Genomic DNA, 23,189 nt, shown 5'->3' with positions numbered 1-23,189 from the left:
ATTCTGAAAATTATTTTTTTTTTATATGATTGAAGATTCCATGGAAGTGTAAACACATTTTACCATAATAACCCACAGAATTCCAGCTGTCAGTATTATCGCAAATTCAATAAGATCGAGTTTACTATCCGTTTATGATAGATTGCACTAACAGAAAAGCCCAATAAACAGGTGACTGCTAATTGTTTTATGGTTGCGACCTCCAAAAATCCGACCAAACTACGTGGTATGGTCAGAGAAAATCTTAGGGTAATCTCCAGTGGTGCGGTCTCCTGTCCCGATTAAACGGCATTTTGTCCCAATTAAGTGAAGTAAACTCTGGCTATTTTCTCGATTGGGTTCTGTTTTTTAAGATTTGCCCCAAATAAACGGCTGCCCCGATTAACCGGTGGCCCAAATAACCGGAATCCACTGTATTTGTGTTTACGATGTAGTGAGTATCGGCAATTTAACTGTTTCATGTTATGGATATTGAAAATAAGATCATTTAAAAATATCCCTCCCCATCTGTAATTATCTGCCACTTTAATGATAATGTAATTTTAAAAAGAAAACTTGTTTTCATTTCCAACAACCTATCTTCAATGATCTTAATGGCACTGATGAAAGATTAGAATTCACTTGAGGAGAAGAATGAACAAAGCTAATGAGTACAAGTATTCTTCAGTAGAAGGGGAGAGATAAATTGATTAGTGAACAGATTCTTGAAGGGCTGCTTGAAACGTCAGAAACCGAAAGTCAAACAAACTGGAAATTTTCCAAAGCAGACTGGAATAAATGTGTGATTCGTATTGTATTTGATACTAAGGTCATAGAATCTCAGCACATTAATGAAGCAACAGAACATATGACATGACAAATACATGCTGCAGACAAATAACCAATACTGCAATCATGTGCAAGAAAACAATAACATACTAATCACTGGCAGAATGCAGGTAAACCAATGAGAAAAAAGGAAAAAAATAAAGCATGGAATTTGTTCTGCAAATATCCAACACTATATGCAGGATATTTCAGAGACTGCTGGTAGTCATTGCGTTACAAGTAAACACATGGGTTGTGTTAGGGTAGCTAAGAATAGAAACAGGTGCATGTATACCTGCGTGTACACCAATGCTAGGAGTTTGGTAAATAAATTTGATGAATTTGAGGTATTGCTCAAAACATCAAAGGCAGATATTGTTGGGATATCAGAGACGTGGTGTCACACAGATATAAGTAATGCGGAACTGGAATTTGGGGAATACAATGTATATAGAAAGGATAGACAGGACAGGAGGGGAGGAGGGGTTATGCTATTAATTAAGAAACACATAAAGTCAAAGGAAGTGAAGCCAGTTGACATCGATGGACAGGGCAGTGTCGAGTCAGTTTGGTGTGACATAAGCATAGGGAAATCAAAATTGAGAGTAGGAGTGTGCTATAGGCCTAATGACTCTGATGAGTATAATAATATATTGTACAGGGAAATAGAGTGGGCCAGTAAATCAGAGAGTCTTATAATGGGGGATTTTAATTTCCCAGATATTGACTGGAATTTGTGGGTTGGTCACTCGCACACTAGCAAGGCTTTTGTGGATTTATTGGATGATTGTTTTCTACATCAGCATGTTCGTGAGGCAACAAGAGGGAGCAATACTCTTGATCTGATTATCAGTAGTGATTCTTCATGCATTAAGAACCTGCAGATAAATGAACCACTAGGTGGCAGTGATCACAGTGTGTTGAAGTGGGATTTACTCAAGGAGGTAACTACCATCAGAGGTAAAGGGAAGGGTTTTTGTTTTCGTAAAGGCGACTATGATGGTCTGAGACAGTATTTAAATTCTATACAGTGGGACCAACTGATGATGTTACCAACAGCAAACTCAAAATGGGAAGCATTCAAGGAACTAATCTTGGTGGCTACCAGGCTTTACATACCAACTAAGAAATATTGTTCATGGTTTAGGCCTAAATGGTTGTCAGATGGACTAATGAGACATGTGGCAGAAAAGAAAAATGCATGGGATACATACAAATTAATGGGTGACATGGAAGCCTATGATAGATATAAGTTGGTCTGTAACCAAGTCACAAAGGAGATTAGGCAGGCAAAGGCAGACTACGAAAAATCCTTGGCAAAGGATGCAAAGAAAAACAGAAAGGAGTTCTTTACATACTTGAACTCGAGAAGGAAAGGGATAAATCAGATTGGTCCACTGGATATAGTAGTAGTAGTAGTAGTAGTAGTGGCACATGATGCAAGAAAGCAAGTGTAGGAGCTTATGCAGCATCAGCCAAAAAAAAAAAAAAAAAAAAAAAAAATCATCACGCCATTCCCTCCAAATGCCTGTCCAGTTCCTCCTTAAATTTATTTAACCTATCAACTTCCACAACGACAGATGGAAGTTTGTTCCAGCAATTAACCACCCGCTGGCTAAAGGCAAATTTCCGCACATCTATTCTACATCTGTCCTTTCTTAATTTGAACTTATGTCCCCGTAGGTTCGTAATCTGAACAAGTGGAAGGATCCCATCAGAATTCAGCGTGCTCAACCCATTCAAGGCCTTATAGACCTCAATCAGATCACCGCGCAGGTGCCTAGTCTCCAGCCACTGCAATTTGCAGAACTTAAGCCTCTCTTGGTAAGAGAATCCCTTCATTCCCCTCACCAATCGTGTTGCTCTTCTCTGTACACGCTCAAGCAAATCTACATCCTTCCTAAAATGAGGCCTCCAGACCTGTACGCAGTACTCAAGGCGTGGCCTGACCATTGCCTTATACAGAGGGACAATCACCTCCTTTTCCCTGCTAGCAAAATTCCTATATATCATTGACAAAACCCCATGACCTGCCCTAGCAGCCTGTCTGCATTGCTCAGAAAACTTCATATCTGACTGCACAATTACTCCCAGGTCTTTTTCATTTTCTACCACCTTAAGTGTAGTACCACACAGTTGGTACGTTTCTCTGGGGTTACTTCTACCCATATGCAGTACTTTGCATTTGTCAAGGTTGAACTTCAGTTGCCACTTCTTAGCCCATCTGCCCAAATTATCTAGATCCTGTTGCAGTAGCACACTGCCATTACTGTCATTAACAACCCTGCCAACCTTTGTGTCATCTGCAAACTTCGACATTAAGCCTGATATACCTTCATCAATATCATTGATAAATACACAAAACAACAGTGGACCCAACACCGAACCCTGTGGGACTCCACTAATAACATTAGTCCATGAAGAGCAGCACCCATTGATTACCACCCTCTGTCTTCTCCCACTTAACCATCCTTTTATCCATTGTAGCAACTTACCCTTAATACCATTCTGCTCCAATTTGTACAGTAGTCTTTCATGCGCAACAGTGTCAAAAGCTTTCCTGAAATCCAAGTATATGATATCAAAATTATTTTTCGCATCCAGTTCCTTTGTGACCACATCATAATAACCAATCAAATTTGTCAGACAAGACTTTCCCTTAACAAACCCATGCTGTGTTTGAATTATTGCTGCAGTCTTGTCTAGATGATCCTGCAATGCATCTTTAACCAGTGACTCCATTATTTTACCCGGAACAGAAGTTAAACTAACTGGTCTGTAATTACTCGTGTCACCCTTCGATCCACCTTTGTGAATTGGGGACACATTTGCACATCTCCAGTCCGTGGGAACCTCCCCTGAGTCCAAGGATGCTCTCATAATTATGGCTAAGGGTTTGCTTAGTTGCTTTGCCGCCTCCTTTAAAATAACTGGATAGATCCCATCCACCCCAGGTGCCTTTCTTATGTTTAACTTCAACAATTTCTCCTCCACTTTGCTCTCAGTTATTACAAAATCATTAAGCACACTGCTACAATTTGATAACCTTCTTCCATTTTCAAACTGTAATAATTCCTCACGTGTGAATGTAGATGCAAAATACTCATTCAGTTTGTTTGCTATCTGAGCAGGATCATCAACAGTCGAACCATCGATGTCAAGTGGACCAATCATATTCATCCCCTTCCTTTTAGAGTTTATATAAGTAAAGAAATCCTTGCTGTTTTTCTTAGCATCCTTTGCCAAAGATTTCTCGTAATCCGCCTTCGCCTGCCGAACCTCCTTTGTGACCTGATTACAGACTAGCTTATATCTGCCACAGGCTTCTGTGTCACCTGATAATTTATATGCATCCCATGCATTTTTCTTCTCTGTCACGAGTCTCATTAGTTCATTTGATAACCATTTAGGCCTAAACCTTGAACGATATTTCTTAATCGGTATATAAAGTCTAGTAGCTTCCACGATTAATTCCTTGAATGCTTCCCACTTAGAATTTACTGTTGGTAACATCGTCAGTTGATCCCACTGTACAGAATTTAAAAACTGTCTGAGACCACTGTACTCCCCTTTACGGAAGCAAAAACCCTTTCCTTTACCCCTGACGGTAGTTACCTCTTTGAGTAAATCCCACTTCAGCACACAGTGATCACTGCCACCTAGTGGTTCCTTTATCTGCAAATTCTTAATACACGAATGATCACTGCTGATAACCAGATCAAGAGTGTTACTTTCTCTGGTTGCCTCTCGAACATGCTGCTGCAGAAAACAATCATCCAATAAATCCACAAAAGTCTGACTGGTGTGTGAGTGACCAACCCACAAGTTCCAGTCAATATCTGGGAAGTTAAAATCCCCCATTATAAGACATTCAGATTTACTGGCCCACTCTATTTCTCTGTACAATTGTTCATTGTACTCATTCAAGTCATTAGGCCTATAACACACTCCTACCCTTATTTTTCCTTTCGCAGTGCTTATCTCGCACCAAACTGACTCAACAGAGCACTGTTCATCTATATTAACTGGGTGCACTTCCTTTGATTTTATGTTTTTCTTAATTAACAGCATAACACCCCCTCCCTTTCTGTCCTGTCTATCCTTTCTGTACACATTGTACTCCCCAAATTCCAGTTCTGCATTCCTTATATCTTTGTGACACCACGTCTCTGCTATCCCAACAATATCCGCCTTTGATGTCTTGACCAACACTTCAAATTCATCAAATTTATTTACTATACTTCTAGCATTGGTATACATGCAAGCATACATGCTCCTATGCCTATTGCTGGTTACCCTAACACATCCCATATACCCAACTATTCCATGATGACTGCCATCCGTCCCTGAAACCCCCAACACCCCTCGCTCCAGGTCGCTTCTTATTCTAATAGAAGTTGTGCAAGAATCGCCTTCACCTCTGCCTGCGGTTACTGTTAAACTATTAGTCTTTGTATCCCCCCAAACTAGCAGTTTTCCGACCCACCTAACACTGCCTCGATAGCATCAGCAAATATTCTTGCACCCTTTCTATTTAAGTGTATCCCATCCCTGTAGAAGCAATCTCTCCTATTAACAAGTACAGTCCAGGCTGAAAAAAATTCTACCCCTTGAGCCTTGCACAATCTTTCCAGGGCCGAATTGATCGACAAGGCTCTCATCATATACTCCCTCCTATCGTGTCTGGGCAGAATTGCAGACACTTTCAAATTCAACCCTATTTCACGGCTTTTTTTCAACAGTTGAGGATCATGATCAGGTAGCTAACAATCTAAACGAGTATTTTGCATCTACATTCACGCATGAGGAGTTATTCAGGAAGGAGAATGATGTAGGTAAAGTAAACATTGGCAGTGAGCTGGATGATTTTGTAATAACTGAGAGGAAAGTGGAGGAGAGTTTGTTGAGGATAAACATAAAAAGGCACCTGGGGTGGATGGGATCTATCCAGTTATATTAAAGGAGGCAGCAAAGGAAGTATGCAAACCCCTAGCCATAATTATGAGAGCTTCTTTGGACTCAGGGGAGATACCCATAGACTGGAGATGTGCAAATGTAACCCCAATTCACAAAGGAGGATCAAAGGCTGACACAAGTAATTATAGACCTGTTAGTTTAACTTCTGTTCCAGGTAAATTAATGGAGGCACTGGTTAAAGAAGCACTGCAGGATCATCTAGACAAGAATTCAGTTATAGCTCAGACGCAGCATGGTTTTGTTAAGGGCAGGTCTTGCCTGACCAATTTGATTGGATACTATGATGTAGTCACAAAAGAACTGGATGCAGGGAATAACTTTGATATTATATATTTGGATCTTAGAAAGGCTTTTGATACTGTTGCACATGGAAGACTGCTGCACAAATTGGAGCAGTGTGGCATTGGAGGCAAATTGCTGCTATGGATAAGGGGATGGTTGAGTGGCAGAAGACAGAGAGTGGTAATCAATGGACACTGCTCAACGTGGACTAATGTTATTAGTGGAGTTCCTCAGGGTTCAGTGTTGGGTCCGTTGTTGTTTTCGGTGTTTATGAATGATATTGATGATGGGATATCAAGTTTAATGTCTAAGTTTGCAGATGATACAAAGGTTGGCAGGGTCGTTAAGGACACTACTGACGCTATGCTGCTGCAACAGGATCTGGAAAGGTTGAACAGATGGGCTGAGAGGTGGCAAATGAAGTTTAACATTGACAAATGTAAAGTACTACATATGGGTAACAGTAACCCCAGAGCAATGTATCAACTCTGCGGTACTACACTGACAGTGGTGGAGAATGAAAAGGACCTGGGGGTAATTGTGCAGGCAGATATGAAGTTCTCTGAGCAGTGCAGACGAGCTGCAAGAGTAGCTCATGGTGTCTTGTCAATGATATACAGGAATTTTTCTAGCAGGGATAAGGAGGTGATTATTCCCTTGTATAAGGCAATGGTTAGGCCACATCTTGAGTACTGTATACAGGTCTGGAGGCCTCATTTCAAGAAGGATGTAGAGCTGCGGGAACGGGTACAGAGAAGGGCAACAAGATTAGTGAATGGAACAAAGGGTTGCTTAAGTTTTGCAAATTACAGAGTCTGGAGACTAGGCACCGGCGAGGTGATCTGATAGAGGTGTATAAGGCTTTGAATGGTTTGAGCATGCTCAATGCCAATGGGATTCTTCATCTTGCTCAGAATAATCACCTCAGAGGGCATAAATTCAAATTGAGGAAGGACGGATGTCGGATAGATGTGCGGAAATTTGCATTTGGCCAGCGGGTGGTTGGTTGGTGGAACCGACTTCCATCACTTGTTGTTGAAGTTGATAGCCTAAACAAATTTAAAGCTCAACTGGACAGGTATTTCGAACGAACGGAGGGGTGAAATGGGAGTGGTGTGTGTTTTTTTTTTTTTTTTTTGGCTGATGCTGAATAAGCTTGCTTTCTTGCATCATATGCCTCTACTAATGCTAATGCTAATAACAACGATGTGGTTACAAAGGAACTGGATGCAAAAAATAATTTTGATATCAAAGATTTGGATTTCAGGAAAGCTTTTGACACTGTTGCGGTTTGAAGAATATTATACAGATTGGATCAGAATGGTATTAAGGGTAAGTTGCTACAATGGATAAAAGGATGGTTGAGTTGGAGCAGACAGAGGGTGGTAATTAATGGGTGCTACTGTTTGTGGACTAATGTTATTAGTGGAGTCCCACAGGGTTCGGTTTTGGGTACACTGTTGTTTTGTATATTTATCAATGATATTGATGAAGGTATATCAGGCTTAGTGTCGAAGTTTGCAGATGATACAAAGTTTGGCAGGGTTGTTAATGACAGTAATGGCAGTGTGCTACTGCAACAGGATCTAGATAATTTGGGCAGATGGGCTAAGAAGTGGCAACTGAAGTTTAACCTTGACAAATGCAAAGTACTGCATATGGGTAGAAGTAACCCCAGAGAAACGTACCAACTGTGTGGTACTACACTTAAGGTGGTAGAAAATGAAAAAGACCTGGGAGTAATTGTGCAGTCAGATATGAAGTTTTCTGAGCAATGCAGACAGGCTGCCAACGCAGGCATGGGGTTTTGTCAATGATATATAGGAATTTTGTTAGCAGGGAGAAGGAGGTGATTGTCCCTCTGTATAAGGCAATGGTCAGGCCGCACCTTGAGTACTGCATACAGGTCTGGAGGCCTCATTTTAGGAAGGATGTACGGATGTAGATTTGCTTGAGCGTGTACAGAGAAGGGCAACAAGATTGGGGGAATGAAGGGATCCTCTTACCAAGAGAGGCTTAAGTTCTGCAAATTGTAGTGGCTGGAGACTAGGCACCTGTGTGGGATCTGATTGAGGTGTATAAGGCCTTGAATGGGTTGAGTGTGCTGAATTCTGATGAGATCCTTCCACTTGTTCAGATTACGAACCTAAGGGGGCATAAATTCAAATTAAGAAAAGACAGATGTAGTATTGATGTGCGGAAATTTGCCTTCAGCCAGCGGGTGGTTAATTGCTGGAACAAACTTCCATCTGTCGTTGTGGAAGTTGATAGGTTAAATAAATTTAAGGAGGAACTGGACAGGCATTTGGAGGGAATGGTGTGATTTTTTTTTTTTTTTTTTTTTCCGGCTGATGCTGCATAAGCTCATACACTTGCTTTCTTGCATCACGTGCCACTACTACTACTACTACTAATGGCAGCAAGTTACGAACGGTAAATCTACGGACACTTAAGAATTAATTAACTTCTAAATCTCGCTGTCTCAATTCAGAATAAACTAAGGATCCTGACTAGGTCTATAAGCTACTTATAGAAAATAATTTGATGTAACAATTGGTCAATAAAGCGGCTAAATATGGCTAAAAAACTTCTCTTTCAGCGGAGCTGCAACTTGTAACAGGTGGATTTGATACCCTTACGTTTATGCAATTACAAGGCCAAGTACACCAGATTAATCAGAAAATCACAAAATAATGCTATACTACTAAATTTAAATCAAAAGTTTTAGAAAAACAATAATTTCAAATCAGTAAATAAGAAAATCCACTTAGCAGCTTTGAACAAGTCTGACTCCCACTAGCCTTGTCAACTCTCAATATGACAAATACATCACTGGTTTTAATGGTTCTCCCCTCCAACTCATTCATAAACAACTTTACAGCTCCTTTATTTCTCCCTACCATAGCTGGTGCTCCATCTGTTGTTAATCTGGAAAGCACCTCTAAACGCAAACTATTGTCAGACAAACACTTTTTTACAGCATGGAAAACATCTTCACCTTCAGCGGTGTTTTTCAAGCTAAATAGGTTTATTACAGATATTATTTTAGATATAATTTTTTATTTTAGATATAATTTATTATAGATATAATTTTTTAAAGGTTACTTTCATTGATATTTATTTAATTTTATAATGGTAGTTACGAGATCTGCCTTAAACACGTCACAGGGGTATCGTGACTCACACGGAAATAGCAGATGGCGATTTACGGGTGAGTCATGATTTAATCCGTTGTGGAACCTGTGGAATGTTTTCCAAGGTCGACCTGGTGACTAATCCTAGCTCACCTGGGGATTCTTTTCTTTGTGATCGATGTAAGGAGTGCACCGATCTTAAATTACAATTTGGTGCACTGAGGGAACAATTTGAGTCCCTGAAAAAACGAGTGCTTGCCCTCGAAAATAATGCATCTGGGAGCTCGTCAGGGACTCAAAACTCCAGCAATCTACAAAGTGATGCACACCCGATTCGAGCCTCAAAACAGAAAAACCAAGTGCAAACTACTCTGGTTAAAAAGGACATTGTATTATTAGGAGACTCCATTGTCAGGGAAACGGGGAATATTTTTTGTAATAAAGATAGGTGGAGGAGAACCAGGGTATGTCTGCCGGGAGCAACTATTGATGATGTCACCAACAGACTGTCAGATTTTAAAGGGGGTAAAGAAAATATTATTATTCATGTGGGGACAAACGATATTAAACGTACACGATCTGACGATTTGTTGGAAAAATACAGAACCATGCTGAGGAAATGTCGCGAGCTAGGCCATAATGTCTATGTGTCTGCAATTCTGCCCAGACACGATAGGAGGGATTATATGTTAAGAGCCTTGTGGATTAACTCAAGACTTGAAGGAATCTGCAAGGCTTTAGGGGGTAAATTTCTATCAGCATGGCCCACACTTGTAGGTAGAAGGAATTTGTTTTGTAGAGACGGGATACACTTAAACAAAGGTGGTGCAAAAGTTTTTGCCAGTATTATTGAGGATACCTTAAAGGTTCAGGGAAACTGCTAGTTAGGGGGGATGTGGGTAATACTGACACGCGTTTATCTGATAATATTGGTCAAAGTAACTCTTGCACATACCTCAAGAGTTCTTATCTGTTACCCCAACTGGACGTATTATCTAGATGTTCTGGGGGCACAAACGTTTCACGTGGGCGGGTAGCTAATGCCAGGGAAGAGAGCCTAAAAAACTTCAAGGGTTGTGTTAGGGTTGTTCAATATACAAGAACAGTAAATCTTAATTGTTTATACAGTAACGTTAGAAGTGTCGTCAATAAAATGAGCGAATTCGAACTGCTGGTTAAAACAAGTAACGCGGACATAATAGGGCTTACAGAGACGTGGTGCCACCCGGAAATTGGGGATGATGAGTTTCAGTACGGCTTGTATAATGTATTTAGGAAGGATAGGTTAGATAGAAGGGGTGGTGGGGTAATGCTTCTTATCAGAAGCAGCCTGAGTGCGACGATAGCTTTCCCGGATTCAGACGTTTCACATGCTAGTATAGAGTCTGTATGGTGTGAGATAGTTGGAAACAAAGGTATAATGCGAGTAGGAGTAATCTACAGACCAGGTGATTGTGAAGATTATGACAAAAGCCTCTACATGCAAATGGAATGGGCAAGTAAGCGTCAATGCCTTATTATGGGTGATTTCAATCTGCCTCTAATTGATTGGAGTAAATGGGAAGGAAACTCGACATGGGGAACAAAATTTTTAAATCAACTAGATGACTGTTATTTGTATCAACATGTCAGGGAAAATACTAGAGAAAAGAATATCCTAGACCTCATCATCACACATGAATCAGATGACATAACAGGGCTGACAGTAGAGGAACCAGTAGCAGGAAGTGATCACGGAGTTCTACGGTGGATGATGACGAGAGAGGTAGCAGAAGTAAAAGGCAAAGGAATGGGTTTTAATTTCAGAAAAGGAAATTACGATGCCTTAAGGTACTACATGGCCTCTATTAACTGGGTAGATATCGCGCAGAGAATGAATACGATTGAACTGTGGTACGCTTTTAAAACATTAATCACAGATGCCTTGAATGCGTATATACCATTAAAAAAATACTCCACGAGGAGGGTTCCAAGTTGGATGACTAGTGAAGTTGCCGCATTACTTGAGCAGAAAAAGGTGGCATGGAAAGGTTACAGAACAATAAAAAGTACTGAAGCCTATAACAGCTACAAGGTGATGTGTAATAGAGCCACAGAAAAGGTTCGACAGGCAAAGGCAGTTTATGAGAAATCACTAGCAAACAGAGCAAAGAGGGGGGATAAAGAATTCTTCACATATATAAATGCCAAGAAGAGCAGGACAAACCAGATCGGACCTTTATGTAAGGGAAAGGGGATAGTAATAAATACACCAGCTGCCGTTGCAGATGAACTCAACAGTTATTTTGCATCGATATTTACAAATGAAAAGCCTTTTGTGGCAAAGGGAAATTGTGGGAGCGAAGTTAAAAAATATGTAATTAATGATATTGAAATTTCCCAAGATTATTTAATGAAAAAACTTTCGAGCCTACAGACCAGTAAGGCTCCTGGAGTTGATGGAATATACCCTATAATCTTAAGAGAGGCGGCAAGCGAGTGCATTGAACCATTGAGGCTAATTATGCGAGCATCATTAGACTCTGGGGAGATTCCCCTGGATTGGAAAAGTGCAAATGTATCTCCCATACATAAGGGTGGCTCTAAAAGTGAAGTTGGAAATTATCGACCTGTCAGTCTGACTTCAGTAGTAGGGAAAATCATGGAGGCAATGATCAAGGGTGGAATTCAGGATCATTTGGATCGAATTGAAATTCTCAAGGATACTCAGCATGGTTTCGTAAAGGGAAAATCATGTTTAACAAATCTGGTTCGCTATTTCGAAAGGGTCACTCACGAGCTGGATTTAGGGAATAATTTCGACATTGTTTATTTAGATTTCAGCAAAGCTTTTGACTCAGTCCCACATGAGCGGTTGCTTTATAAGCTGGAACAGGTTGGAATCACTGGGAAAATCCTTAGATGGATAGAAGGATGGCTTCAGGGCAGGAGGCAGAGGGTTGTGATAAATGGCTATTCCTCAGATTGGGTTGATGTAAGAAGTGGGGTTCCCCAAGGATCAGTATTAGGACCACTGTTGTTTTTAATTTTCATAAACGACATTGATGAAGGGATAGAGGGCGTGATGTCTAAATTTGCAGATGATGTTAAAATTGGGAGAGTAGTTAATGATCACTGTCAAGCTAAGCTTCTTCAGAGAGACCTAGATAGACTTCAGGAATGGTCAGAAAAATGGCAGCTGTGCTTTAATCCAACAAAGTGCAAGGTATTACACCTGGGAAACAGTAATCCCAAAAAAACTTATTCACTTGGTGGAGTTCAACTAAAGCCAGTACTGGAGGAAAGGGACTTGGGTGTTACGATACGGTCAGACATGAAATTCTCTGAGCATTGTAAACAGGTTGCAAGGAAGGCCCATGGTGTCCTATCAATGATCTATCGAACTTTTGCAAGTAGAGATAGGAACGTGATAATCCCATTATATAAGGCTTATGTTAGACCACACTTGGAATACTGTGTTCAAGTATGGAGACCGCACCTAAAGAAAGACATCGAGCTTCTTGAAAGGGTGCAAAGAAGGGTAACTCGCCTGGTGAGATCGGCAAAAGGGCGTCCTTATGAAGAAAGACTTCGAATATGTGGGTTGCAGAGTTTGGAAACTAGACACCTTAGAGGAGATTTGATTGAGGTGTTTAAGGCTCTGAGAGGCATCAGTAAAATGAATGAGGACAAAATTTTCAAGATTATAAATGATGCTAGAACTAAGGGACATAAATTCAAGTTACGGGGGGAAATGTTTAGATTGGATTGCAGGAAGTTCTATTTTAGCCAGCGAGTTATAAATTACTGGAATAAGTTGCCTTCATGGGTGGTAGAGGCCGAGAGTTTGGGGAAATTCAAAGGTCATCTGGATAGTACTTTCGGGTAAGGGAAGCACATAGGATGATAGGTTTAATTTCCTTTTTATTATTTTTTATTTTATTAATTATTATTATTTAGTTATTTATTTTTATTTTTTTGTTTTTATCATTGTTTTGTTCGGATTTATTTTTTTATTTATTTTTTTTATTTTTTATTTTTTTTGGCTGGTGCAGCATAAGCCATAGGCTTTCTTGCACCATGCGGCCGTTACTAATACTAATACTAATTACCCTAAACCTATTTAGTTCTGTCACTTGGAAAGAATCATTAACTCCATGAACAACTACTGCAAGTTGAGATGTTTTGAAATATCCATACTTTTGTCAAATGCTAAAGAATAAGCTTTGAATTCTTGAATCCAATCTAGCAAAGTCATCACTATTTCAGCTGAAATATCATTAATGCAAAGATATTGTTTCACACAACAGACTTATGCTTGAAAATATTTTTCTTTTATCAGACAAAATATCTTTTATAACAGCTTCCAAACACTGTTTCACCAATTCCCCATCTGAAAATGGCTTCATTTTCTTGGCAATTAACAGTGAGACAGAATAGTTTGCTTTGACAATGTTAGAGGATTGTTGTAACAATGAACTAAACATCTTTTGCTAAGCTTTTAATTCAAATTTAAGCACAGCCAACTTACGTTTTTTTCAATTCTTTGTTGAATTTCACATACTTGCCATAGTTAGTTTCATGATGTCTTTTAACATTGTATCCCTTAAATACAGTCACTGTCTCTTTGCAAATCAATCTGGAGTTCTATACTATGAAAAAGTGATCATCTTCCCAATGGTTGCTGAATTGTCTGTTTTCTTCTGAAACTTTTCTTTTATTTGAATTCATTCTGAAAGGTCAAAAATAAATCTATTAATTAATATTTTATACATATATTTAATGGCAACAAGTGCACTATTTACTTATTTAAACTTTTTCTGCTAGAAATAGTTTTCTAAAAAAACGTTTTATTCCTTTTGAGACGTCCAGTCTTCTCTCAACTTGTACCTACTGAGTAGCTCACTCGACTGGTGTGAAAAGATACGAATACTGTTTAGGACCGAGTTCTCCCTCCCTAGAGTTTCTGTGACACAATGTAGTTCGAAGAAGGGAAGGAGTGGTGAGAATTGGGGGAAAGTACAGCTGGTCTAGTATTATTTTCTCGTTATTTTTCATGCCTAGTACAGTAGTGAATGATTACCCACTGATGCAGTCAGTAGTATAAAAATCATCTGGCGGGCCGGGGATTGGCCAGGCCTGGGTTAAAGGCTTTATTAATGGAATTAAGGAAGGAAACTGTTAAATTTATTACTTCAAGCAGAATGTAGTTTTGAAAAAAGAAATTATTAAGGCAAGAAGTACTCAAACAAAACAGATGAGTGTAAAATATTATTTTAATCAATGTCCTTAAATTATTCCAGTCTCTTTTTAATGTTATAAGTGCAGTTGCATAAATAAATACAATTGTTTATAACTGCTTACGTATTGTTTATAAATTTAATTAACTCCTTACTTATTGCTTATAATATTTAAAAAACTTTTAAAAAGCTTGTTTAAATATTTTTAAAACTTTAAGTAATGTACAAAAACATTTATTAATATTTAATAAACATTTAATAAAGGCACCTGGGATGGATGGGATCAATCCAATTATATTAAAGAATGAAGCAAAAGAGATAAGCAAACCTTTAGCCACGATTACAAGAGCATCCTTAGATTCAGGTGAGGTCCCTGTGGACTGGAGATGTGTGAATGTATTCCCAATTCATTAAGGGAGACATGAGTAATTACAGACTTATTAGCTTGACACAATCAGTACCACCTAGTTTGAGCAAAAAATTAATAGAAGGCACACTTAGATCTCATCTGATGGAATTACTAGAAACAAAACTGACTACATTGTAATATCTAAGAGATTATAATTATTATAATAATTAGTCATATGGTGAAAGGAAGCCTGAGGCTTTTGCTGCATCAGCCAAAAAAAAAAAAAAAAAAAAATTTCTGAGTTACCCCTGAGAGAGATAGAGAGAGAGTCAGAAATAGAAGAAGGGAATCACCAAGAAAGAGAAGAATGATGATGCTATCCAGCTCAGGACCCTGGGTGTGCCAAGCCCATACCAGATGTGAGCCCCCGGGGGTAAAAAAATACTATGAAGAACTACAAAGCTATGCTGGGTCTGTGGCTCAGACTACAACTCCGTAGTCTGTAGGATAAAGATAAAGCTAAAAAAGGTAAAAACAAGAGTAGCAATAACAAAAATTAAAATTCAGAAGAATTTTGAAACAGCAACAAAAAAGATACATTTAATGATAAATTAAAGAGAAAAATAAAAGCTAGCAACTCACCACAGGGCACACTGATTTAAAGGAACTATACAGCAAACAGCTGAGGACGAAACAGGATATTAAAATAAAAAAAGAAGAAAACCATGGATTTCAAAATTTACCCCAAGCATGATGGAAGGGAAAAGAAAGATGAAATGAAGAGATGGAGAAGAATACAAGATGTTAAACTCTACTATAAGAAATGATGTAGACAAATAGAAAAAAAAAATGGCATGAATAAAAGTATAAGGAAATTGAGGACCTGGATAAAAGACATGACACTAACAGAATGCACTGGATCATAAAAGAAATTCAGCAGAAGGAAAGAAGAGTCCCAGTAGGAGTTAAAGCTAAGAATGGTAAAATATTATATCAGGAAAAAGACATCATGGAAAGAATACGAGAAAAAGCTGTTTGAAGGGGCAAATACAGAGGGAATGGAAATCCTGGAGGAGGAAGTTGGTCTACCAATTATCAGTAGAAATAGAAGCAATAGGGAGAATAAAGAATGGAAAGAATGGTGAAATAGATAGGGGCAAACACAGAGGAAATGGAAATCCCAGAGGACGAAGTTGGTCTACAAATTATGAGGGGAGAAATAGAAGAAGCTATAAAGAGAATAAAGAATGTAAAGACTTGTGGAATGGATAATATCCCAATTGAATTCTACAAGAATGCGAAAAGATCCCTTGGAGACATTCACAGAACTTGTGAATGATATTTACATGACAGGACAGCTGCCAGAAAATTATAAGCAAACAATAATGATCCCCGTACCCAAGACGAAAAACAGCCTAGATTGAAGCAACTACAAAACAATAAGCATCATAACACATGCCTCTAAAATTCTATTAGAGGTGATATTGAAAAGGATAAAGAGAAAAATCTGAAGAAAATGTAAGAAATTATTAGTATGGATTCAAGGAACAAACAAGAGATGGAATGGTGGAACTAAATACCATTGTTCAGAAGATAATAAAGGATCACAAAACATTTTTCACCAGATTCGTGGATTTTGAATAAGCTTTTGACAGAGTTAACCACAGGGAAATGCTCAACATGCTTATGAAAACAGGAATGGAAGAAAGTGATTTAAGAATTATAAGAAATTTACAACAAGAGCTAAATGCAGCTTTCAGAATAGACAACAAAATGACCAACTGGTCTGAGTTAAAGTGCTAAGAGAAGGATGTCTGTGGTCTCCATTCTTGTTCAACTTATACAGTGAGGAATTAAAATCATAATTTTTAGAAGACATTAGAGGAATAAGAATAGGTGGAACTACTTTCATTACAAGCAGATGACACCGTTATAATTACTGGAAGTAAATAAGAACTAAAGAAAGCCCTTAACAAAATTTGCACAAGGAAAGAAGAGTATGGCATGAGATTAAACAAGAGCAAAACAAAAATAATGATATTCAATGAAAACGAAAATTTAGAGTGTAAAATCAGAAGAAATGGAAGGTTAGTAGAACAAGTGAAAGAATTTAGATACCTCAGAAGTTTGAAAACAGTAGATGGAAAGAGCACCAAAGAGATTCGTCAAAGGATTGGAATGGCAAAGGCAGTTTTTAAGAAACACAGTGAGGTGATGAGAAGGAATGTGAACAGGGAAATAAAAATAAAAATGTTATGTTTGGATCCTATATGGATATGAAACTTGGACTCTGACAAAAGAAATCAAAGATAAGATAAATGCTTTTTATATATGGTGTGCTAGAAGAATGTTGAAAATTAAATGGACTAATAAGATGAGGAATGAAAAAGTCTGGAGAATAATAGGAAGTGATAACAGCTTATTGAAAGAAGTGAATGTGTGCTGGTCATATTATGAGGGTCCTCTGAAAACAGATTTAGTTACAGCATTAGAAAGATGGATGGATGGATGGATGGATGGATGAGAGAGAGAGAAGAGAGAGAGAGAGAGAGAGAGAGAGAGAGAGAGAGAGAGAGAGAGAGAGAGAGAGAGAGAGAGAGAGAGAGGCCAAGAAGAGAATTGCTATATGACTTAAAGCAGTGGTTCCCAAACTACTGAGATCTACGGACCCTTTCAAAAATCAAAAAAAAGTTTGTGGACCATATATATATATATAGGGTCCACAAACTTTTTGGAAATCCTATATATCTATGTATAGGGTCCACAAACTTTTTTTGATTTTTGAAGGGGGTCTGTAAACATATGCATATGTTTCACTGCATGCGTATACAGAGTCCAGTCACAATATTATGATCACCCCCCCCCCAATGCAGACATCACAAATGCCTAGCGAATCATACAGCGCACGTGTCAAGTTCACACACCACCGCAAGCATATAAGGCTTGATGTTTGGCATCTGTGAACACAGCCTGTCATGGGCAAAGCACGTGACCTATCAGACCTGGAAAAAGGCATGATCATCGGTTATAGGGCCAAGGGTGCCAACATTTCAGAAACAGCAGACTTTGTGAAATGCACACATGCTACAGTGGTGAAAGTGTATCAAGACTGGACAAATCGGACAGTTCTGATCACCCGACGTGCCAACTGTAGAGCCCCATGCACCATTGATCCCAAAGGTGAACATTGGCTGAAATGTTTGGTCAGGACCGATCAGCGTGCTACTGTTGCTCAACTGGCCATCCAAATGAACCAAGGGGGCCACCAGAAAGGTATCCAACATGACAGTGCAGCGAACCCTGTTGCACATTGGGCTCTGGAGCAGACGTTTGGTGGTAGCACCCATGCTGACAGCCGTCCATCGCAAACAATGTCGTAGTTTGCTCAGCAATACCGACATTGGACCCTGGCTGAGTGGCCTTCTCCGATGAGTCATGGTTCCTGCTACACTGAGTGGGCGGATGGTGGCATATTAGGCATGAAACCTCCGAGAACAGACAGCCAGACACGATTGTTGGCAGAAAGCAGGCTGGTGGGGGCGGCATTATGGTCTGGGGAATGTTTTCATGGCATGGCTTGGGTCTGCAGATACCTCTGGAGGGCACCCTGAATGCAAATGGTTACTTATCAATTGTCGCCGATCAGGTACACCCGTACATGTTGACCGTGTTCCCTGGAGGCAAAGGTATCTATCAGCAAGACAATGCGCCATGATGTCACCAGAATTGTCCGTGAGTGGTTTGAGAAGCACGATGAAGACTTCAAGCTAATCCAATGGCCACTGAATTCCTCGGATCTTAACCCAATTGAAAACCTGTGGGACCATCTCGATCGACACATCAGACGGATGGATCCTCCACCAAAGAACCTACAGGAGCTCAGGGGTGCACTGCAGTCTGTATGGTCACAGATACCCGTAGCAACCTTCCGCGGACTTATTGAGTCCCTCCCGTGGCAGTTGGCTGCGGTGCATGCTGCAAAAGGCGCATATTCTGGATACTAGGTAGGTGGTCATAATAATGTGACTGGATCCTGTATATGCATGAACACTGGGTTTTCTGAAAAGAAAATTCCGTTTTATGTTTAAAAATAACTCAACTTTATTCTTATTTTTACATAAATATATAATAACTTTATTTATCATCAATTTGCTATACATAGAATGAATAATTTGACCAGTTCCAGAGGGTACATTTTGAGGACCTCCCTAGAACTGGTCTACAGACCCCAGTTTGGGAAATGCTGATTTAAAGGAATAGTCCAAATAAAGAGTACTATGTACTATGAACTGAAGCCAAATATAGAAAGTTCTAGTAAATCATGACTGCACACCTTTGACTTGGAAAGTGCACCTGATGAAGTTAGCTTGACTTCAATTCCAGGGAAAATAGTGGAGTTACTGGTTAAAGATGTAAAGCAGAACCAAGCAGACAGGAATGCAGTTATACTGCATTCCTGTCTGCTTGGTCATAGTATCCAATCTGATTGGATACTATGACACAGTAAGTAACAAAGCAACTGGATGCAATAAATAATTTTGACATCACATACTTAGAGTTCGAAAAAAACTTTCCATATTGTACCACTAAAAAGACTGCTGTACAAACTGGAGTACAGTGGCATTATGCTCAAGTTACTACTATGGATAAAGATTTGAATCAGTGGGAGAAGACAAAGAATGTTTAACAATAGGCACTGCTCTTCAGGGACCCAAGGTTCAGTGCTGAGCCCATTGTTGTTTTATATTTTTATTAATGATATTGAAGGCATATTAGGCTTAGTGTCTAAATCTGTACATGATATGAAAGTCGGCAGGAGGGTTAACAACAGTAATGAAGGTGTGCTACTGCAAAAAGATCTATAAAAATTAGGTAATTGGCCTGAGAAGTGGCAATTGAGGTTTAGCATTTATAAATGTAATGAAGTTCATATGGGTATTAGCAATACCAGATAAACCTACCGACTATGTAGTAACACACTAGAGGTAATGGAGGAGAAAAAAAAAAACTACGGGTAATGGAGTAGTAAGAAGTTCTCTGAGCAGTGCAGACAAGCTGCTAGGGCAACTCTGGTTTTCTCAATGATACGCACAAATTTTTCTAGCCGGGATAAGGAGGTAATTGTACCATTGTATAAATCAATGGTTAGGCCACATCTTGAGTACTGCATACGTCTCAAAACCTCATTTTTGGAATGATGTTGATCTATTGGACCTTATGCAGAGAAGAGAAACAAGATTTATTCAAGGGTATGGAAGAGTATTCTTACCAAAGAAGACTTCAGTTTTGCAATTTGCATCATCTGGAAACTAGCCCCTGTGAGGAGACCTGAGTGAGGTGTTTAAGCCTTTGAATGGATTGAGTAAGCTAAATGCTGATGTTATTATTATTAGCCATATGGTGCAAGGAAGCCTGAGGCTAATGCTGCACCAGCGAAAAAAAAATTCCCGAGTTACCCTGAGAAAGAGAGATAGAAGTAGATAGGAATCACCAAGAAAGAGAAGAATGATGATGTTATCCATCTCTCTCTAGTTCAGACAACACACAGGAGAGGATGTGTGTTGTCTAAATACCAATAGTGTGTTGTCTGAACTAGGATAACAATAATCTACTACCTGCTTTAAGACAGCAGGTAGTATATTATTGCTATAAATTTCTATCCAATGTTTTGGAATTGGGTAGTTTGAAGAATTTTAAGGATGAACTAAAATTCTTAGAAGATGAACACGTGAGGTGAGAAGTGTTTTTTTTTTTTTTTTTTTCTTGCGGTGGTTGTATAAGCTTCCTTTGCTGCATCATTTGCTAATAGTAATAAAGTCCATCTTCTTCTTCTCCAACATGAAATCAATATTTCAGCCCATGATACAGAATATGACAATTAAAACAACACTACCTTATAGCCACATCTACTAAATCCTTGGAAGCCAGTGACGAAGAGGGGGGAAAAATTCCATGGATTCCAAGAGCATACACTTGAAAAAAATGCAGCAAAGGATTATTCAGTTTGGAATTATAGCCAGGTGATGCTGAAAAGTTCACATATGCTGAACTTTTCAGAATGTGCAGTAGTAGTGGTAGAGGCATATGATGCAAGAAAGCAAGCTTATGTAGCAAAAACCCATTTCGCACATCCATTCCCTCTAAAACTTTATCCAGTTCCTCCTTGAATTTATTTAAGCTATCAACTTCCACGACAGATGGAAGTTTGTTCCAGAAGTTGTTCCAACTACCCACTGGCTAAAGGCAAATTTCCTAACATCTATTCTACAATTGCCTTTCCTCAATTTGAATATATGCCCCCTCATGTTCATAATATGAGCAAGAGGAAGAATCCCATCAGCATTGAGCCTGCTCAACCCAAACAAGGCAATATACACTTTAATCAGATCACCTCGTAGATGCCTAGTCTCCAGACACTGCAATTTACAGAAATTAAGCCTTTCTTGGTAAGAGGACCCCTTCGTTCCCCTCACCAATCTTGTTGCCCTTCTCTGTACTCGCTCAAGCAACTCTACATCCTTCCTGAAATGAGGCCTGTCTGCAGTACTCAAGGCATGGCCTGACCATTGTCTTATACAAAGGGATAATCACCTCCTTTTACCTACTAAAAAAATTCCTGTATATCATTCACAGTACCCAATAATCTGCTCTGACAGACTGTCTGTACTGCTCAGAAAACTTCATATCTGACTGCACAATTACTCCCAGGTTTTTTCATTCTCTACCACCCTAAGTGTAGTACCACACAGTTGGTACGTTTCTCTGGGGTTACTTCTACCTATATGCAGTACTTTGCATTTGTCAAGGCAAAACTTCAGTTGCCACTTCTTAGCCCATCTGCCCAAATTATCTAGATCCTGTTGCAGTAGCACACTGCCACTGCTGTCATTAACAACCCTGCCAACCTTTGTATCATCTGCAAACTTTGACATTAAGCCTGATATACCTTCATCAATATCATTGATAAATATACAAAACAACAGTGGACCCAACACCAAAAAATGGGGGACTCCACTAATAACATTAGTCCAGGAAGAGCAGCACCCATTGATTACCACCCTCTGTCTTCTCCCACTTAACCATACTTTTATCCATTGTAGCAACTTACCCTTAATACCATTCTGCTCCAATTTGTACAATAGTCTTCCAGGTGCAACAGTGGAGATCCATAGGGCACAAGTTGGAAACCACTGTTCAAAACAAAATGAAGCTTATCTCTTGTCCTGATCTCCACTTGATGCTGAAAGCAAAACTTAATAAGAATAAAATCCACCAATATTCAATACTGCAAGTATTTAAAAAAAAAAAACAGCTGTTTTATGCTTTTAACAAATTATATAGTTTATTACCAGTAAAAAAAGTTGAAGAATGGTTCTTTCTGAAATCCTTTTCAAAACTAAGGAATGAAGAGCTGTTCAAATAACTAATTGTCAAAATATAGTGTTAACTTTAGAAGAGGTGAAGAATGAGCTTTATAAGTACATTTCTCAGTGTCATTTTTTTCTAGGATGTACAAGGGGATATCAAAAAGTTCGTACTCTGACCTAGATAAAGCATCAGTAGGAAGATGCCATTTTTAATATAAATTGTCTAAATATTCAATAACTAACATATTTGAAATTTCATTCCCGTAAGTGATTGTACACCAGAGGTGGAGCCCGGAATCTGAGGAAGGACACTATAGTTGACAAAGTGGAATATCAAGCAGTGATCAAGTTCCTGCATTTGCAGGGCAAGAAAGCTCACAAAATTGATGAAGAAATGAAAGCTGTGTATGGGCAAAATTGTCCATCCTATGACACTAAAAAAGTGTAAATGGGAGTTCCAGTCATACATTTCATGAGCCAAGAGAAGGAAGGCCATTAACACCCACAGACTGTGAGATGGGTGTAACAGCCGAGTGAAAGGCATGTCACAATTCATTTCACTGCAAATGCAGTGGGATTTAGTTATGGAAATGCCCACAGCATTTTACATGACCATCTGCACATGTCTAAGGTCTCCGCACGATGGGTTTCAATCTTGAAACACATCATGCGAATTTGATAATACCTGCTTAAAGGTCTTTCTAGGCACCAGTACAAAGACTGGGCAGGTAATTAGAACATGTTCAACTGTTTGTGATTTGTGACAAACAGAATACTGTATAGGGTCTCCCCACCTCTAAAAAGATGAGAACAAGTGAAAAGAGTCCTATTCTTAATCTTGCCGAAGTGCTACCTGCAGTAAGATTTTATGGCTGAAGAATTTTAGACTTGTTACAATTTGTTAGACAGAACTTTTGGATAGAATTTGCCATTGCTATTACCAGTGATGTATTCCACTTTGTGAATAACTATTTTGTAATCTGATAAAGAGACAGCATAATGTCAATTTTTTTTCACAACTTTACCATTCATTTCTGTATATTCCAGCATGACT

General features: G+C 39.0%; 1 protein-coding gene across 1 annotated transcript in view; it reads right to left on the bottom strand.

Annotated features, from left to right (window-relative positions):
- The window catches only part of LOC150085574 (catenin alpha-like), a 707,146-nt gene that overhangs the window by 625,460 nt on the left and 58,497 nt on the right, over positions 1-23,189 (bottom strand). Inside the window, exon 4 of the mRNA XM_090373354.1 lies at positions 14,748-14,883. The gene's annotated coding sequence lies outside the window, so the exon portion shown is untranslated. The remainder of the gene's footprint in view (positions 1-14,747; positions 14,884-23,189) is intronic.

Source organism: Mastigoproctus giganteus, chromosome 5, assembly GCF_048544385.1.
Source record: "Mastigoproctus giganteus isolate SK-2022 chromosome 5, ASM4854438v1, whole genome shotgun sequence".
NCBI lineage: Eukaryota > Metazoa > Arthropoda > Arachnida > Uropygi > Thelyphonidae > Mastigoproctus > Mastigoproctus giganteus.
Note: the sequence above shows the minus strand (reverse complement) of the source record. Positions and strands in the feature narration are given on the sequence as shown.